Genomic DNA, 20,536 nt, shown 5'->3' with positions numbered 1-20,536 from the left:
GGGGGGGGTGATTAGAAATGGCCTAGCGAAGCCCATGCTCTACACAAATTAGTGATCTCCTCAGTCCACTTTAAATTTAATATAAAAACACCGGCAGACTTTGGCTCCTCCCCGTCTTTCAGCGCGTTCTTCAATCCGCAGACCACGGCATCGCAGAGCGAGGATCAGAGGACGTGAGTGTGTGTGTGTGTGTGTGTGTGTGTGTGTGTGTGTGTGATCAGGAAGACTCGTATTTGGCTTGTTCAGTACTCAAATGTTTACCATCCTACCCTGTTAGTCAAACCTTTATTTTAATTAATTAAAGTATTTATTTTTACTATTTACCCTCACTGGGGGCTGAGCCCCCCTTAAATGAAAATCCTAGAATCGCCCCTGGTAAAGAGTTAAATGGCTTCGACTTGGGGCGTAAATACATTCTAATGTAGCGGGCGTCAGTATTTAGGAACACATATCATCTGAAATATATGATCAATATGGAACAGAATAATACACGAGACCATTCAGCAACGGGTTAATGTTTATAATTGCGCTATCACCGGTTAGTGACGTCATGTTCCGGGAAAACTGAAGTTGTGTGGTCGGTGTCGGTCACAGCGGCGAGAGACTGCTGGTTTTGTTCCGGAAATTATTCATTTACAAATTAAGCACAGTTTGGGGGCAATATCCAGACTTGGACCAGGACCGATTGCAATATTTGAAGGGATAATGGACCAGTCGGTCTTCGAGGAAGCTATCATAAAAGAAAACCCCGCCCAATTTAATCACTCAATAAAAACCTTAAACTAATAAAAACGTGGTCTGATTATATTAAATAAAAAATAAACATTATGCAGACTCTTCAGCTTGCTCATCATTTTGGTTAGAAAGTATTAAACCGATTAAACTAACTAAAGACTAGATTGTGACATACAAAGGTGAGTTATTGTACAGTTTTATCCCCGAATTCGGCACCGTGTTCTGACAATCTAACTCAAGAGTAAACCCTCCCCAACCCTAAAAGTCAGCGTGGGGAAGATCTCTCAGATCGTCTGAACACCGCTCGAACCGGGTTTTACATGGAAATTACATTTAGCACCTCTTTGGGGAAGAAAGGCGAAGAGATCGCCTCAAAAACATCCTAAAACTTCCCCTATTTTAATCCACTAACAAACATCCTGCTGTCTATGTATATTAATGTATATTTAAGCTGTGAAACAATTAACGAACGATATTAAATCAGATAGTATGTCAAAACTACTGTAGTAGGCGGAGGCTCCTGTAAAGTTTTTTTAATATGCCATTTAATGTCAAAGAAATGCGCTACATAAACTCGGGTGAATGTGGGAAGGAAGATTCAGAGCGCACGAGTTTACAGTACTGTACATAGCAGCGGGCTGCGGGAGGGAGATGCCGCAGTGATTATTAAACAGAGACCATGTTCAGAGATATATTTCATATTTAGAAGTGTTTTAGAGAATATATAAACGTGACATATGTGCTACAGTAACGATCAAACGCGTATGATGTAAAAACTATTAATAACTGAGCTATAAAAATGTTAGAGCCATTTGACCAGTCCATAAACAAATTTTTACATATTGCTATAATATAACAATGGCTTAAAATAGCTTTTAGGCACAATATGTTTTATCCATTACACTCAAAAACAAGTGCGTAAGTAGAAGAAGGGCGCATTTGTAGAATCCTAAGATTTTTTTTTTAAACGTATCCTGATGGAGGCTCGTGCTCCGTGGTCAGCTGCCTGCAGGACAACGCGCTCTTCCCGTTTCCATCACACGCAATAAAACTCACAGCTGAAAATGTTAAATACGAATTCCACATGTTTACTCTTTGTTGCTTGTTTTAATCTGCTTCTGAGAGAAATGCCGTGGCCAAGCACATCATTTAATGTGCGTGACTTCATGCAACAGTATTAAACACATACAATATAGGGATTAAGTTGTAATGCTTTATTTATAATGCCATATACATCAACGTGTTTGGAGTAACGTTCAAAGCAGATAAGTTATACCTACCTTATTAGTAAAACAGGTAGATGCGCATGCAACGAGTAAAGTTTCACTTTTATGCGTATTCTCAACGTAGCTTAATGCATTAAGTCGTTTTATTAATACATTAATTTCACTGTACACAAATAGGCCTAATATTATTTATCACTCTAAACACGTTAATGTAAATAATGACATTATTCTCAAAATATTAAGAATTTAATCCCGTATTGCTACGAATCTCGTGATCCAATCACATCATTTAATGTGTTTGACTTCATGCAGCGCTTCGCAGACCGATCAGTTTATGACATCAAAGTAGCTACTGCAAGAACAGACTGCTCTGTAATCTTTTAAATAGCTTTTGAATCCGCCAGTTGCTCTCCGCAGCACCACGTTATGTTGATCGATTTCAATGTACATGAAACACGACTGCCGCCTACTGGTCTCGTCTTTCCTGCGCGAGAGCGTCACTCGCAATGCCGCACAATGCTGCGAGTCGTCGCGGGATTCCTGTCCCTCTGACGCGCATTCTTAACTGCCACATCTGTAGTTGCTCTCCTGCACACGTATCCCATAAGGGCTTGCCGAAGACCTCTCTGAAATAAGCGACGAAAGCGTCAACGAACTGAAGAACTGGGCCGTTCTGCTACCAGAGGGAATCAGCCCAGCGGAGTGCTTTCCCAGTCAAAAGCGAGATGATAAACGCAATTTTTGCCCTGTCAGTGGGAAAGCGGTGGGGTTGCATTTCCATGGCGAGTCGAACCGGAGTAGAGGGAGGGATGGTGGGACATGCCCCTTCCGGGGTCGGCGGTAGGCGCGCAGCCGCGGTGGATTGCTCTCTGCAGCGCCCTAACCAGCTGTTGGATGGTGTCAGCGGCTGTAGGATCCATTCTGTTCAATGGTCTGGTCTTCTGTCACAAAACACCAGAGAAGAACAGGCCATAGAGTATTTAAACCCCGGAAGGGGTATGTTTATTGATAATGGAAAACAGGTGGAAAGAGGGAGAGTGGAGAATACTCAGCTTTACGGAGGAGACTGTGAGCCGGAGCTGGAGGGAGATGATGCCGTGCACGGAGGTGAGTTGAGTTATCGTGGAGGAGAAGAAAAAGGAGGATTAGGTAGTAGTCGGGGCAAAACAGGAAGTAGTGGTAGCTATGGTGCTAATGAATGCCAGCGCGATATGGAGTCAGTGTCTAAACAAGACCAGACGGGGAAGACATGGGGAGAGTGCTCTTAAATAGGGGAGTGGAGGTGAGAAACTAATAAGGTGCAGGTGAACTAGATCAGTACTCGGGAGAGTGAGTGCGCTGGTAAGGGGTTGGGTCCGGCGTGCCTGTGACAGCGGGTGAGACACTTAGGAATGAGGAATCATTACAATGATGTGTCGTTCGGGAATGAGTCGTGAATCGGCTCTTTAGGTGAACGTTGATAGCTGACTCGTAAAACTCCTGTAATCTTTTTAAATAAAATTCCTCAGATTTTTGATCAAAATTCTCATGCATTTAATCACATACAGGACGACAAACTAATTTATCCTCAGTGTAGTGCGTTTACATGAGAGACTGTGGTTAGTAAGTTTTACATTCAGAAAAGCAGTACATGGTTTCTCCAGGACCCTGGTGCTACATAAACCTTTCTGTCTTCAGTAGCTTTACACTAGAGTGGCCTCCAAAAGGTGAAAACATGTAATTTATTGTTTGTCACAAAACAAATAATCAGCTAAAATGCAGGAAAGAGCAGGACACAAACCAACTTTGTTTTTGTTTTTTTCTAATTTGTGGAAAAGTACTTGGGGTTAAAAGCAATTGTTTTCTTTCACATTACTTTTGCAGATTTCCAGTACAAATATTTGGATTTTTTTTTGTTGTATATCTTATGTCTAACAAACGTGTGTGTATGTCTTAATTAACTAAGGAACAATCTTGTTAGATACAAGCTAGCCATGATATCTAGTTGACCTCGTTACTAACTAGATGAACAAATAAGGAACAGTGTTTTAAAACGTGTTGCATACTTTAACATTTAATCAGCAAAGATAAACTTTGTACGTTAACCAATCTACCACCAGTAACTGTAATTATTTTTATCAAGATGTCAGTCACTGAACATCTGGTAATGATAGCAATTTAAGTGTTCAAACTGTAATTAGAACTTACCTAACTGTTATTTAATGATATGATAATGATGACCATAGCTGTAGCCTAATCCTAACAGTGAGAATGTTTGGGAAATAATAAAATATATGGGGTTCAATGCTGAAATTACTTAGTGGGTAGAATCCACTGTTGCCCCATGACACATTACTTCTGCATTCTTCAGTTCCAACAACAAAAGTCTATGAGGGTGTGTCAGTGCTCTTTTTCAACAGCACTGTGCTGGCTGAAGCAGGTTGTGAGAAGGGGTTTGTTAGTTGTGTAAGTAATTAGCAAAACTGAAATATGTTAACATTTTATTGAACATTTTTGATGTCATGCTTTATATTTGACTTGAATGAGTGTGCTTGTGGAGTAATTTAAGCTCACTGTGTGATGACACAGCACCTAAAGTACATTCTCTAATGCCAGAAAAATGCTAACCTGAATTGCAAGCCTTCATTCAGTTCCAACCAGTCCATTTACAAATAAAAGCCATATTTTCTGGCTTACATTGTGTGTGTGTCAAGTGCTTGCACTGTAAACAGGAAACCATACAGCACTGTGATCTCCTTCACAGCAGTCCCCACACCTTCATTAGACATAAAGGGAAATACAGCAAGATATAAACTTGATTTGGCCCATATATCACAAGGAATCATGGCTGATAAAGTGTATTTGTCCCAGAGGTCATGCCCCAGGAATGCCAACATCTGTAAAAACCCCACCCACACCTTTTAGAGTGAAGGTTAAAAACTATTCTGAAACTTCTCGTTACTGGCAACACAGTAAAATTCACAGGTGATTGATGAAATTAGCGATTATTCTGCACATACAGTACATAAACTCATTTACACTTATCTAAAAACATGTGCTGCATCATAAAGAAAGTGTGCTATTTTTTATTTACAGATGGAAATCTATTAATATTTAAATCTTTCACTTAATTATATAATAATTATTTCAGCCAACACAGCCTAATAAGCAGCAGAGTCTGGGTAAGTAAGCAGTGTTGAAGTTTGCAAGTGCAATTAAAATGATTCAGCTTGGGTGTAAAAACCCAACTTTAAAGCATGTGATGTCTTTTAAAAAACACATTCTGATATTTTTTTTTTAACAAACTTGATATGTCTTTTTGTGTGTGGAGTTAGGGGAAAACATTCATTATTTACACCTGTACAGGTAACAGGAAATGCTGAGTGTGCAGATTTGTTCCATAAACGGCCCATTTCCAACACAAAGCTGTTACTATTAGCATTAAAGGGAGGAATGAATCCAACTTATGTGCAGTCCCTATGATAAATCAATTTGTCTCAGACGAACAAGAGTCTCAGACAGAAAAAAATCAGCAGTGATGATAAAGGAGAATGATGATGGTGAAATGATTAAAGAAATGATTACTGAGGGAAATGTATATGCTGGTGAAAATACTGTAAGAGCAGATGTGGCTGGAAATGAAGAAATGCTTGAGCATAAGATCAATTCTCAGTGCTTTTGATGCTCATGATCTCTGAAGCACACACACACAAACACCCACCTCCCACTTACAGTATCTAGCAAAAGCAAACACTTCTTTCAAAACTGTTTTAACTCTTCTCAGAATAGTATTTTTGTGTCACAACTCCACATAAACCATCAAATGATTAGCCACATTCACTCCAACTACACATGGATGTGACAAATACAAAACATTACTATCTTGTGTCTTTTGCATGTTTAGTGTACAGTGGATTGCATAGCAGTTTGTCTTAGCTCTCACACATACATATATGTGCACAAATACTGTATAAACTGTATGCATATTCAGTACACATGTACACTATATACAGAAGGCTGGGGAATTTATTTTTCAAAACATTATATTAATTGTATTCAACTTCAGAATGAACAGTAACAGGGTAGGTTTACTTAACTATTCTCATTTCAAAATGTCTGGATGGCACTGGCTACAGTTTAGTGGCTCAGGTTAGGTTGGATTCTCTTCCCACCCTCCCTAAAATGAAACCAAACCGAACCATGGTTGACCACATGGTAAACCAAGTGTGGAAAACAAACACCTGTGTATGCTGTCTGTCTTATATTCTGTGCTTTGATCATATCATTAGAAACAAACGTGAACAGTTTTAATTTGTTGTGTGGAAACAATGGCATCTGTGTTGTAGCTATGTTTAACTTGCTGCTCATGTTTTGCAGCATGAGTGCATCACAGTGTGAAATGTGTTTTGATGAGTGAGAGTGTGTTTAGCATTTTTCAGAAGGAGTGGATAAGATCTGCATATGTTGTCTAACTACTAAAACTTGTTTAAGGTTTTGCCAAAACAGTGATTAACTTGACAAATGGGTTTAGGCGACCAAGCGTTTAGTTCAGAGAATGGGGTTTAGTGTTTTAGCAACTGAGTAAAAAATGGTAAGAAAACCAGTCTGCATTATACACAGCAATATCATAATGTACAGGAAAGGGAAAATAATCACATGAGTATTAAATAATATTTTTAACACAGTCAGAATAGTGGTGGCTCAAGTGGTTAAGGCTCTGGGTCGTTGACCGGAAGATCAGGGGTTCAAGCCCCAGCACCGCCAAGTTGCCACTGTTGGGCCCTTGAGCAAGGCCCTTAACCCTCTCTGCTCCAGGGGCGCCGTATCATGGCTGACCCTGTGCTCTGAGCCCAACCTCCAAGGATGGGATATGCGAAGAAAGAATTTCACTGTGCTGTAATGTATATGTGACAAATAAAGGCCATTTCATTTTCATTTTTTTCATTTCATTTTCATATTTTACATCACTCCAAAATCCATTCTATTTAGAAAACAATAAAAAGAGAATTGCCCAAAAACCGGGGAAAACAGTTTTTTGATTCAATCTTTTGATTACATGCTGGATAGATATTACATTATAAATTAGTTAGGTAATGTTATGTCTATTCATTATTTTATTTCATTCTTTTAATCATTGAACACAGTAATAAAACTATTAGGTATACTACCAGGTATTACAAAGAATGACCATGTTATAAATGTTCAGTTTAAAGATTTGCACTAAAAAATACTATTTGTAAAATTGTACCAAAATGGTGACAATTAATAAAACTGTAAACAAAATTTCAATTGAAGACTAAGTCTTAAACACTTACAGTAATTTATACAGTTAATTACAGTATTTTCTATGTTGTGGATTTGTACTGCTGCACAACAGGACCCAATGCTGTCAGAGAAATCTCAAAGCGGAAGAACCCTGATCATTTGTTACATTGAGTTTTTATAAACATGATTCAAACACAGAAACAAAGAAAGATAAGCATTGTCATCCATTAGCTACAACACAACTCCTGATCAGGATAACCTTACCCAGGTCTGCCTAAGCTGATTCTAGGCCTTGAGTCTTGCCATCTCGTTTCCAGTGCATTCTGACCCTCTAACAATTTGCACAAACAATCTCTGGTCACAAATAACTTTTAATCACAAACAACTTCTAGTCACATAAACAGAGCTTCTTCCATCAATCTACTTGTCATCTTTTTTGATTTTATGAACTATTGGCTTTAAATGTGAATTCTATTTGTGAACTTTGCCTTTTATGGAAACATGATAAAATATCTTTTATATCAGATGGTGGTGTTATCCCAGTCAAAAGAGCAAAGGTGTCAAAACATGTTCCACCCAAATGTAAGTGGCTAAATAATTCACACAGCCAATAATGTTTATTTACTCTTAACCTATTTTAATTTGCTTTCTTGATTATGCATAATCACAAAACCTCTAAAATGCAAAGTAAACTAAGAGATGCCTTTTCCTATTTCTGTTGTATTTTAGATCAGCCGTTTCCCAAAACATATTCTCAAGACAAAGGTTAGTAGATATACATACATATATATTCAGATATCATTCAAAAATTCAAAATTGATTTAAAGTAATAATTTTTTGTAGCAGAATCATCATCATTACCAGAATCTTCAGTGACAAATGTGTTACGTATTGAAGGAACTGAATCCATGTTTAATTTGTTTCTATAGGCTATCGCACAAAGGTTTTGCAAAAGTTGCAAGAGCTTACTGAGACCCAGTAAGACATTCACTGTATGCAGCACAGAATACTGGCTGCTGTGGCTGTGCCAGGTGGAGAGGCAGAGGAGGAAATTTTAGAAAATGAACCATGTCAAACTCTGGAAGAGTTTCGACAATTTGACAAAAATGTATTTAAAAATTTACACATTTAAGCTTTCAGTTATTATTGCATTTACATACACTTTTATATGGAATTAAATCACTGTCAAAAATAATCGTGCGTAATTCAGAAGATTTGTGTGTAATTGTGTGTTTTGTCCGAGTTGGATTCCAAATTCTACAGCCATGACAGTTTACAGATACGAGATTTTTGTGTTTGTTACAGTACAACTCTAAAATGTACGACTATGACCGTTTACAGACACAACGTTCGTTTTCACAACACCTCTGTTACATGGACGACATGCGAAATTATGCCCACAAATGTAGTGTGTTAAACCACTGTCAAAAATACTTCAAGGCCACATGCACAGGCATTACTATCCGACGGAAGATATCTGTGCTTGCCTTGCATGCTACCTGGCTGTACTTGTGCTAAAAAGTGTCAATATCAGGGGTGATTCTAGAATTTTCATTTAAGGGAGGCTCAGCCCCCAATGAGGGTATAATAGTAAAAAATAAAAATTAAATAATTAAATAAATAAAATAAAGGTTTGACTAACAGGGTAGGATGGTAAACTTATTGCAGCATTCCACTGTATTGCACAGATGTGTATAACATTTGAGTACTGAACAAGCCAAATACAAGCCTTCCTGATCACACACACACTCACACACACACTCACACACACTTGTCTGCGGATTGAAGAACGCGCTGAAAGACGGGGAGGAGCCGAAGTCTGCCACCGTTTTCATATGAAATTTAAAGGGGACTGAGGCGATCAAGAATTTGTGTAGAGTTTATGGAGAATAGCAGAATTTTAGGAGGGCTGAGTGGAAATGTTAGGGGGGGCTAAAGCCCCCCTAAAAATGGCCGAGCAACGCCTATGGTCAATATGCTTACTATAATTGTGAAAAATATAAATAATATTAATCCTCAATTTCTACTTTTGAGTTTATTGACAGGTTAGAAGCCCTATTAAGCCCAAATATGCTTTCTATGTTGTCTTACAGATGTCTGAATAACTTCTTAGTACACCTCATGTTAAAGGGGTCATTAAATGCATTTTATATCTTTACATTATGGCCCCCAATTATTACAGTCGCATACATAAAAAGTGCTGCTTCATCGCAGACGAATAATAGCAGACATTTGAAAGTTTTCCGTCCTACAAAGTAGAATTGTATATTAACTGATTAGATCAATATTTTATTCACAAATTTGGCATCGCATTATTATTCCGAAAGGTAGCAGTAAAAAAAATATGAGGGTATTATCAGGGAAAATTATTCTCAAGTCAGTATATTGTAATATCTATCATCAGACAATGATTTATCATTATATTTTTTACTGGACCACAGCGGTACTTCACTGGGGCTTGGCAGTACTCTCAGTACAGAACTCTCCCTAGATTTGCATGTTAAGGGGCATGCAGAGGAAAATTGTTATATCATGAACGGGGTTATATACAAATTCTGGCATTTCAAAAAGGTGGCTAACACAAAATTCCTATTTCAAACTGAGATGTGAACTGTGCAACTCACAATTCTGAGGAAAACAAAGTTTTAATCGTGAGATAAAAAGTCGCAATAGCCTTTTTTATTTTTTATTCAGTGGTGGGAACGGGCTTCCACAGATGAGTGAGCGCTTGGCTGCTGATCTGGCATTTTGGTGCCAGTGGTTTAAAACGGTGGCAGGGCGCATGCGCTGAATCGATTCATCTTCCCTCAGATAGTAATGCCTGTGCATGTGGCCTTGAAGTATTTTTGACAGTGGTTTAACACACTACATTTGTGGGCATAATTTTGCATGTCGTCCATGTAACAGAGGTGTTGTGAAAACGAGCGTTGTGTCTGTAAACTGTCATAGTCATACATTTTAGAGTTGTACTGTAACAAACACACAAAATCTCATATCTGTAAACTGTCGTGGCCGTAGAATTTGGAATCCAACTTGGACAAAACACAGAATTAAATTGTTTTTATTACTTATAAACTTTCCTTCAGTAGGTACATGTAGGAAAATGACAAGCATTCTCATTAGTTTGTTTGCTTGGGAACAAAGATAAGGATACATTGATCAGAGGATTAATGTATAATAGTGCTGAATATAATAACTGTAGGAGTGGTGAGCTGTGGATGCTGTAGGCAGCACTTTTGTTTGTAGATGCATTTACACATATTTCTTTATCACACAAGTGTCTTCATAACATCAAGTTAAGTAAACAGATAATGTCGGGGAAAATATGCAAATCCTCACGCATAAGCAAAACATAATAAATGTCTCTATGTATTCTATGTATGTACAATTTATGCATAAAACTATGCATTCACACGGTTGATAAATGAGGTCCTGGTCTTAAAAAATATAACACTATAGCTATATTAAATAATACACATATGTTTAAACATACATAAATCATTGTAGCTTTTTAATAAGAACATTAGATGGATAAACAAATTCATCATAGATGGGTGTGATGATTTGTACATTTGGATATCAAAACCCATCTTATTTTCTATTTATTTATAGTAGTGTACTTGATCCTTTGTCCAAAAACCTTACTGAAATACATGTAGCTAAAAAAATTCACCAAAGTAATCACCAGAGTAAATATATGCATTCAAAAAGTTTCTAATAACTTCTAGATTGAAGGTTTAAAAATTATTTTGAAATGAAAGCTTCTCGTTACTGGCTGCAACAGATTTATATTTCACATGAAATTAATAATTATTCTGTACACACAGTACATACACACAGTTACACTTATCTATAAACACATGTATTATATCATAAAGGAAGTATGCTATATTCTTTTTATTTACCAATGAAAATCTATTAATATTTGAATATTTCATTTATATTTATGCAGGAATTTTATTTCAGCCTAATAAGCAGCAGAGTTTGGGTGAGTGGTGTCAATGGGACGGCATATGTTTTGTAAAGCTTGTAAGTACAATTAAAATGAGTCTGCTTGGGTCTGCTTGGGTGTAACAACTTGACTTTAAAGCATAATGTATGATAATTTGCCTGATAAGTTCTGATATATTTGAACAAACCTGATATGTCTTTTCATGTGTGGAGCGAAGGGACGCCCTTCATGAGTTACACAGGTAACAGGAAATGCTCTGAGTGTGCAGATTTAGGCTATAAATGACTCACTTACCCATACACAGCTGGTACTAGATGAGCAGATGTGACTGGAAATGAGGAAATGCTTGAGCCTATTATTTGAAAAAGAGGTTGAATAGATGAATGTAGAACAAACATAGTTGCTGTCAGATTATTCTGAAATGTCTAATGATGAAGATGCAAAAGAGGACGATGCTTTTGCTGATATCTCTGAAGGTAATTCTGGTTCTCAAGCAGATGATTTGTATATGTTACAGGATATTAATGATCTTCTGAATGTAAGACATTTAAGAATGTAAGATTTTTCCCAAGTGTAGAAAAGTTTTTGGCAAGATACATCTGGCATTTTAATGTGAAATTACTGCAGATTTTTTTTTTATTTTATTATTTATTTTTCATTTTAAAGTGTTTTGGGAAAATTGGAAGAAGATTGAAAAAAAAGAAAATCTTAGTCAGTGACAAAGTAAAAAAAAAAAAAAAGTCAAATCTAATCTTTACCTTGCACATTACTACAAGGACAAAGGAAAATGTGCAAAGGGATATTGACACATTAGAAAGACACTTTATTAATAAAAAGTCTGTAAAGAATACTATTTTAGACACAAAAAACGAGCTTGAATATTTATTGTTAATGGGGCTTTAATAAAATAAAGATTTTGACCATTAAATACATGGATGCCCCAAGCATGTTCTTTTTTGGACCTGGAAAAAAGACCATCCACCAGCAGCAGATGCCTCATCTTTTTTGTAAATGGATCAATAACTACAGATACAAAAGAAATTAGGGAACTAGCAGTTGACTTTTATACTGCACTACACAGTGCTGAGAACCGTGATTCTAAAAGTACATCTGATCTACTTCACAGATTATCACTCTTGGGATCTGAGCAACATGAGGCTCTAGACAACAAAATCACATTCCAACATATAACTGAGGCATTGAAAAATCTAGCTGCTGGATGTTCTCCAGAAATAGATGGGCTACTGACTGAGTTATACCAGCAATTTGGGGGAATGAAGGAAAAGGATTATTATGAATTATTATCATAATGTTTAATAAAGGAGTAAGACACTTCCAATCAGCTGTCAGTGTGCAGTTCTTTCCCTGCTGCCAAAAAAAAGGTGATCTGGGACTGATCTAAAAACTGGAGGCCAGTCTCTATGCAATGTGTGGAACAAGATTTTATCAAAATGTTTGTCAGACAGAACTAAAGATTATTTAGGTTTACTGATTCAGAAAGTCCAACCATACTGTATTCTTGAAAGGTCAATTATGCACTTATCTTTTTAAAACATGATAATACATTGGTTGTCTTAATGATTTTAAAGTTGGTGTTCTTACAGTAGACCAGGAGAAAGCATTTGACAGCATTGATCATAATTATCTTTTTAATGTTTTGACTTTGGTGATAATTTTATATCTTTGGTCAGATTCCTGTATAATGATATATCAGTGATGGTCAAAGTGGGTGGAGGACTTCCTCTTCTATAGGATATGTTCCTATTCATGTTTCAAGGGGGATCAGGTAGGGATCTCCTGTCAGAAAAGCTATACAGAATCTCTTCTCTGCAAACTTAGAAGGGAACTTTAAGGAGTGTTTCTATCAGCACATGCTGATGATATAACAGGTTTTTATTTCCGGGCAAGTACTAAGGGGTATGAAAAATCCTCTACAAAGTGTAAGTGATTGTGTGGCAGAGTGAGGAGGCAGGTTAAAATTTTAAGACTTTTAATGAAGTTCAACTTTGAATCAGTCACAATAAACAGCAAAATCCCCCAAGGACTGCAAACCATCAGCCGTCTTGTTGTCAGTGTACCAAGAATTAGTCGAATTATGGATAAATACACCGCAATATAAATCCACAACCGTGAATGTCTCGTTACCCGTTTGCACTATGCAGTCAGAAACCTGGTAATCTGACAGGCAGAGAAAGGTGTGAAAGTCCCATCTGAAAGAGAGGTCGAAGCCAGTAATTCACAGTGTATTAAATCCGATGGACAGAGCAAGATCATGATCCGAAAAACAAATCTGATTGGAGCCAATAAATCCATAGGGTTATATCCAAAGGAGCAAAGCGAGGTGGAAAACGAGACAACTAAGAAGAATACAGGGCAGGAAAAGCACACAATAATCCAGAGATGAGTGGAAGAGTGCGTCGCTTATTTCTACAGGTAACAGCAGGTGTGCTAGAGCTTCTGCACTGAGGATGTCAAGGCGGGATCAAAACTCCAGGCTAGAATACGGAAGTGTAGGTGTGATGACGGAGCTGGACATGACACAAAGTTAACTGGGAAAAAAGACTTATCTATTTATTTATTTATTTATTTATTAAGATGATCAGTTTAAAACAAAATTAGAAAAGATATTAGACCGATAGTGTACATGGAATTACTACGGTTAAGTCTCTCATTGTGAAAGCATGGTTAATCTACCGCTCGTAAATTTTGGGCGCAGCTTTTAGTTACTTAGCGGTAATAGCTCTGAACGTGGAAGGTGAGCGAATACACAACAGTTCACAGTATTTAGGAGTATAAAGGCTAGATGTTTTAATATTTCTTTCATCGTTAACCCTTTGCTTCGTTAAAAATTGGGATAATAATGTTTAAAGTCACTTAAATGAAGTAAACCAAATGAAAAGGAGTTTAGGGCCCTAGTATTGCGCTGTGGCAGTCCAGGCTTTGGCTATCTGGGCTGGGACAGATACACTATATTGCCAAAAGTATTCGTTCACCTGCCTTGACTCGCATATGAACTTAAGTGACATCCCATTCCTAATCCATAGGGTTCAATATGACGTCGGTCCACTCTTTAAATGAAATGAAAAATGAAATGACCTTTATTTTGTCACATATACATTACAGCACAGTGAAATTCTTTCTTCGCATATCCCATCCTTTGGAGGTTGGGGTCAGAGCACAGGGTCAGCTATGATAAAGCGCCCCTGGAGCAGAGAGGGTTAAGGGCCTTGCTCAAGGGCCCAACAGTGGCAACTTGGCAGTGCTGGGGCTTAAACCCCTGATCTTCCGGTCAACGACCCAGAGCCTTAACCACTTGAGCCACCACTGCCACTGCCTTTGCAGCTATAACAGCTTCAACTCTTCTGGGAAGGCTGTCCACAAGGTTTAGCAGTGTGTTTATGGGAATTTTTGACCATTCTTCCAGAAGCGCATTTGTGAGGTCACACACTGATGTTGGACGAGAAGGCCTGGCTCTCAGTCTCTGCTCTAATTCATCCCAAAGGTGTTCTATCGGGTTGAGGTCAGGACTCTGTGCAGGCCAGTCAAGTTCATCCACACCAGACTCTGTCATCCATGTCTTTATGGACCTTGCTTTGGTCACTGGTGCACAGTCATGTTGGAAGAGGAAGGGGCCAGCTCCAAACTGTTCCCACAAAGTTGGGAGCATGGAATTGTCCAAAATGTCTTGGTCTGCTGAAGCATTCAGCGTTCCTTTCACTGGAACTAAGGGGCCAAGCCCAGCTCCTGAAAAACAACCCCACACCATAATCCCCCCTCCACCAAACTTTACACTTGGCACAATGCAGTCAGACAAGTACCGTTCTCATGGCAACCGCCAAACCCAGACTCATCCATCAGGTTGCCAGATGGAGAAGCGCGATTGGTCACTCCAGAGAACGCGTCTCCACTGCTCTAGAGTCCAGTGGCGGTGTGCTTTACACCACTGCATCCGACGCTTTGCATTGCACTTGGTGATGTATGGCTTGGATGCAGCTGCTTGGCCATGGAAACCCATTCCATGAAGCTCTCTGCGCACTGTTCTTGAGCTAATCTGAAGGCCACATGAAGTTTGGAGGTCTGTAGTGATTGACTCTGCAGAAAGTTGGCGACCTCTTCGCACTATGCGCCTCAGCATCCGCTGACCCCGCTCCGTCAGTTTACGTGGCCTACCACTTCGTGGCTGAGTTGCTGTTGTTCCCAAACACTTCCACGTTCTTATAATACAGCTGACAGTTGACTGTGGAATATTTAGGAGCGAGGAAATTTCACGACTGGATTTGTTGCACAGGTGGCATCCTATCACAGTTCCACGCTGGAATTCACTGAGCTCCTGAGAGCAACCCATTCTTTCACAAATGTTTGTAAAAACAGTCTGCATGCCTAGGTGCTTGATTTTATACACCTGTGGCCATGGAAGTGATTGGAACACCTGATTCTGATTATTTGGATGTGTGAGCGAATACTCTTGGAAATATAGTGTATGTGTTTAAGTTTAGTATAAGTAATGTGAATACGTTTTAATTAGAAACTTCATAATCATATAATATTTTCTATTAAATCTGTCGGACGTCATTTTTTTAGTGTGTGCATCTGCTGATTCAGATTTACACCAATCAGCCATAACAGTATGACCACCAGCCTAATATTATGCTGGTGCCACTTTTGCTGCCAAAACATGCCCTGTTGAGGCATGGACTCCACTAGATCCCTGAAGATGTGCTGTGGGATCTGGCACCAAGATGTTAGCAGCAGATCCTTTAAGTCCTGTAAGTTGCGAGGTGGAGCCTCCATGGATCTGACTTGTTTGTCCAGAACATCCCACAGATACTCGATTGGATTGAGATCTGGGGAAATTGGAGGCCAAGTCAACACCTCAAACTGGTTGTTGTGGTCATCAAACCATTTCTGAACCACTTTTGCTTTGTGGCATGGCACATTATTCTGCTAAAAGAGGCCTCAGCCATCAGGGAATACCGTTGCAATGAAAGCTTGTACATGTTCTGCAACAATGCTTAGGTAGGTGGTACGTGTCAAAGTCACATCCACATGGATGCCAGGACCCAAGGTTTCCCAGCAGAACATTGCCCAAAGCATGGCACTGTCTCCGCAGGCTTGTCTTCTTCCCATAGTGCATCCTGGTACCATGTGTTCCTCAGGTAAAAGACTCACATGCACCCAGCCATCCATGTGATGAAAATGTGATTCATCAGACCAGGCCACCTTCTTCCAATGCTCTGTGTTCCAGTTCTGATGCTCACATGCCCATTGTTGGAGCTTTCAGCAGTGCAAAGGGGTCAGCATGGGCACCCTGACTGGTGTGCAACTATGAGGCTGTATACACAACAAACTGTGATGCACTGATAAGTGTTAACTTATTTGAGCAACAGTAGCTCATCTGCTGGATCGGATCACACGAGCCAGCCTTCACTCCCCACGTGCATCAATGAGCCTTGGCCACCCATGACCCTGTCGCCAGTTCACCACTGTACCTTCCTTGGACCACTTTTGATAGTTAGTGACCACTGCAGACCGGGAACACCCCACAAGAGCTGCAGTTTTGGAGATATATCCGACCCACTAACAGGTGCCATGATGAGGTGATAATCAGTGTTATTCACCTAACCTGTCAGTGGTGTCACCTGTCATCTAAACAATTAGAGTGTCAAAGAAACATTGATTCATTTTTCCACAATTTAATTCAAACATTGAAACTTTCATATATTTTAGATTTATTTAGATAATTTAGATAATTATGGCTCACAAGAAAATCAAAAATCCAGTATCTCAGAATATTAAAATATTTCATAAGATAAAAAAAAATCATGTAATTCAAAAGTAATCATTCTAAAGTTGAGTGTTGTGCTTTCAGAGCATTTGTTTGTTTCTTTTTTCTTTTGTGCACACACACACGTACACTTTTTGAATTATTAAACAATACACATGTATAAACATACCTAAAACTTATATAATAATCTATAATATTATAATATCTATAACATTTTAATAAGAACTAAATATAAATGTACATAAGACATGGATGGGTATTTTTTTCATTTCATTGTCTGTACTGCTTATCCGATCTATCATCAGGTCATGGTGAGCCTCAGGCGTCATCGGGCATCAAGGCAGGATACACCCTGGACGGAGTGCCAACCCATCGCCGGGCGCACACACACCCACTCTCATTCACACACTAAGGGCAATTTAGAGCCTGCAATCAGCCAAGAAGCATGTCTTTGGACTGTGGGAGGAAACCGGAGCACCCAGAGGAAACCCACCAAGCACAGGGAGAACATGCAAACTCCACACAGACACAGTGAGCGGAAGCGAGACTCAAACCCAGGATGCTGGAGGTGTGAGGCGAATGTGCTAAGCCACGTAGGCACCGTATGGATGGGTGTGATCAATATAAATAAATACAAAATGAGTTCTGATATCCACTGATTTTAAATCATGTACATAATCTCACACAGTGGGAGAGACAGTTCTCGCATTACTCTTTACTAGCAGGATCAGGTCTAACTTTTACAGGTGATTGAAATGAATGATTATTCTGTACATAGTACACAAACTTATTTGTACTTCTATAAACATGTATTACACACACACACACTCACAGCTTTGTACTCTCTCCTTTTAATCCTCAACAAAGTGTAATACACTATCATCTATTCATTGAAGATATTTGTACTAATGTGACAGTAAACACATGCATCTGTGCATTTTATTTTCTCCGCTAAACTAACTTTACTAGCTACTGATCTCAGGGTTTTCTTTTAAGCTTTACTTTTCTTCATATCCTTATACACATTAAATGAGAGATCTAAAAATCACCAAATTGAGAAGTGTAGTGTTTTTCTCATTGCTTTGAACTGTATTCTTCATCATTTAGAAGGAGCTGATTTTTGTAGTAGCCTGTAGTATTTAACTTACAAAAGTAAAGTGTTTTGTTCATTCATATAGAAATAGCATACTTTATAATATTGGAAAAGGTTCGAGAGTTTTAACATTTATTACTTTTTGAAATAAAATTGAATCAACAGTTTAACTTAGTAAACAAGAGTTTCTCTGGAATTTAAACATCAACTAGGACGTTAATGTAAATAAGTTGAAGGTGATTGTTTTGGCTGTGAATTATAATCTTTGTCTTATGTAAGTGCACTACAGAGAGGATAAATTACTGCTAGTTTGCTGCACTGCATGTGATTTAATGCAGTAGAAAAGCATGAAAACATAACAGTGATGAATTTTCAGCCAAAGTAAATTACAGGAGTGAACGCTCCCAACGTTCACCAAAAGAACCGATTCAAAGACTCGACTCATTCCTGAACGACTCATTACCTGCAAAGACTCCTCCTTCCTAAAGTGAAAGTGTTTCTCCCTCAGCTACGACTACATTTTGTGGAGCGTTATAAAACGTCAGAATAAATTTTTTTAAGGCCGAAATGGAGATATTTATGTCACAAAACAAATACCGTTGACAAAAAGTGAGTTAACTCTTCATTAAAAACCACTTTATATACGACGAATGTGGATATATTTTAAATTAAGCTGTAAAATTAGCTGTAGGAAATCTGTGGTGCGTGAAGGACAGGTATAACCTTACCTGTAAAACAGGTTTTGTCGTGTATGTACTATACAGACCTTTCAGTTTCTTCTCTTCATTCTTCAAGAGAAGCAAACATAATGTGTTTTTAAAATATGTCTCGTTACATTTTGCTCTTTCCAAGTGTATATAGGCTGTAAACAGGTGTTTTATGGAGCAAGCAGAACCTGAATTTGTAATGTTTGGGGGAAAACTAGCAAATTCACTCTGGCAAAAATGTAAGCAGTTTCAAATTTAATAACTGAAAAAAGAAAAGAAAAGAAAAATACAGAGCAATTAAAGTAAACATCCGGGATATCCACAAAGAATAAATGAGCCAGGCTCTAATAGAACTCAATCCTGGCTACGGGGCTTCACTTATTAATCGTATTTTATGGTGTTAGTCAGAGGAGCAGTACAGTGGCATTTTCATTTTTCAAATTAAATGACAGTGTAACTTCTTTAATAATCTGATATTATAGGAGATAATATAGCTTCATCAGAAAATTCAGCCATGATTTCAGATAACAGCACAATAGACTGATGATGGCGGCGCGGCAGTAGCACGCAGCGGCTACTCCGGAACCAAATTAAAAGCGAAATTAAAAGTGCATGGACGCCAAAGACATTGGTGTTCATGTATACGACCGCCAGACGATATTACAGTACAGAAATCATGCAGTTACTAACTTGTATGATGAACTACTCTGCAAACTTCGCGAACTCGGCTTGCTGCGAAATCCAGGCCTTCAGTCCTCGGCGTCGCCTGTTGCCGATGGACGGGAGAGAGGACGTCGCAAACGGTGTTCGAGGAAGCGGAAGCGCGGTAAACGGGCGGGTGTCCGTGCTAGGCTAACAACCAACCCTAGCCGGCCGGCACTCCCTTCCATCTTCTTGTCCAACGTCTGCTCACTGGATAATAAAATGGACTACATCCGACTCCAGCAAACTACACGGCGTGAGTTCAGAGACTGCTGCGTCTTTGTTTTCACAGAGACGTGGCTCAGCGACAGAGTTCCGGACGCCGCCATTCAGCTAGCCGGGCTAACCGTGTTTCGTGCCGACAGGAATGCAGCTCCAGCATACAGACCACTCGTCAGACCGCTCTAAACCGGTTCTGAAACAGGTTAAAACCTGGCCAGCGGGAGCCATCTCTGCTCTTCAGGACTGTTTTGAGTGCACTGACTGGGACATGTTTAGGGAGGCTTCAACCAACGGCGACTCTATTGACTTGGAGGAATACACGGCATCAGTGACCGGCTACATCGGGAAGTGCATCGATGACGTGACTGTCTCCAAGACCATCACAACACGCTCCAACCAGAAGCCGTGGATGACTGCGAAAGTGCGTGCTCTCCTGAAGTCGAGAGACTCTGCCTTCAGATCAGGGGACAGGGAGGCCTTAAAAATTGCAAGGGTCAAACTGTCCCGAGCCATCAGAGAGGCGAAGTGTGCACACGCCCAGAGAATCCACGGCCACTTCCAGAACAGCAGAGACTCCCGGCGCATGTGGCAGGGCATCCAGGTGATCACCAACTACAGGACAACTTCACCTGCCTGTGACAGTGACGCCTCCCTTCCAGATGCGCTGAACGACTTCTACGCTCGGTTTGAGGCACAGAACAACACAACAGCGAGGAAGACCATCCCTCCTCCTAATGACCAGGTGCTCTGTCTCACCACGGCTGACGTGAGGAGAACTCTATGCAGAGTTAACCCACGGAAGTCTGCTGGACCAGACAACATTCCTGGCAGAGTTCTCAGGGAGTGTGCAGAGCACCAAGCAGATGTCTT

General features: G+C 39.3%; 1 protein-coding gene and 1 long non-coding RNA gene across 6 annotated transcripts in view; both read right to left on the bottom strand.

Moving 5' to 3' along the window:
- The window catches only part of LOC131370162 (NACHT, LRR and PYD domains-containing protein 12-like), a 404,348-nt gene that overhangs the window by 203,973 nt on the left and 179,839 nt on the right, over positions 1-20,536 (bottom strand). The window lies entirely within an intron of this gene.
- Positions 1,823-18,820, bottom strand: LOC131370175 (uncharacterized). Its single transcript, XR_009207391.1, has 2 exons — positions 18,764-18,820; positions 1,823-3,040 (listed from the first exon to the last, which is right to left on the bottom strand). It is a non-coding gene; the product is annotated as an uncharacterized LOC131370175 (long non-coding RNA).

The sequence above is a fragment of the Hemibagrus wyckioides genome, linkage group LG19, assembly GCF_019097595.1.
Source record: "Hemibagrus wyckioides isolate EC202008001 linkage group LG19, SWU_Hwy_1.0, whole genome shotgun sequence".
Taxonomy (NCBI): domain Eukaryota; kingdom Metazoa; phylum Chordata; class Actinopteri; order Siluriformes; family Bagridae; genus Hemibagrus; species Hemibagrus wyckioides.
This window is presented reverse-complemented; position numbering and strand designations above follow the sequence as displayed.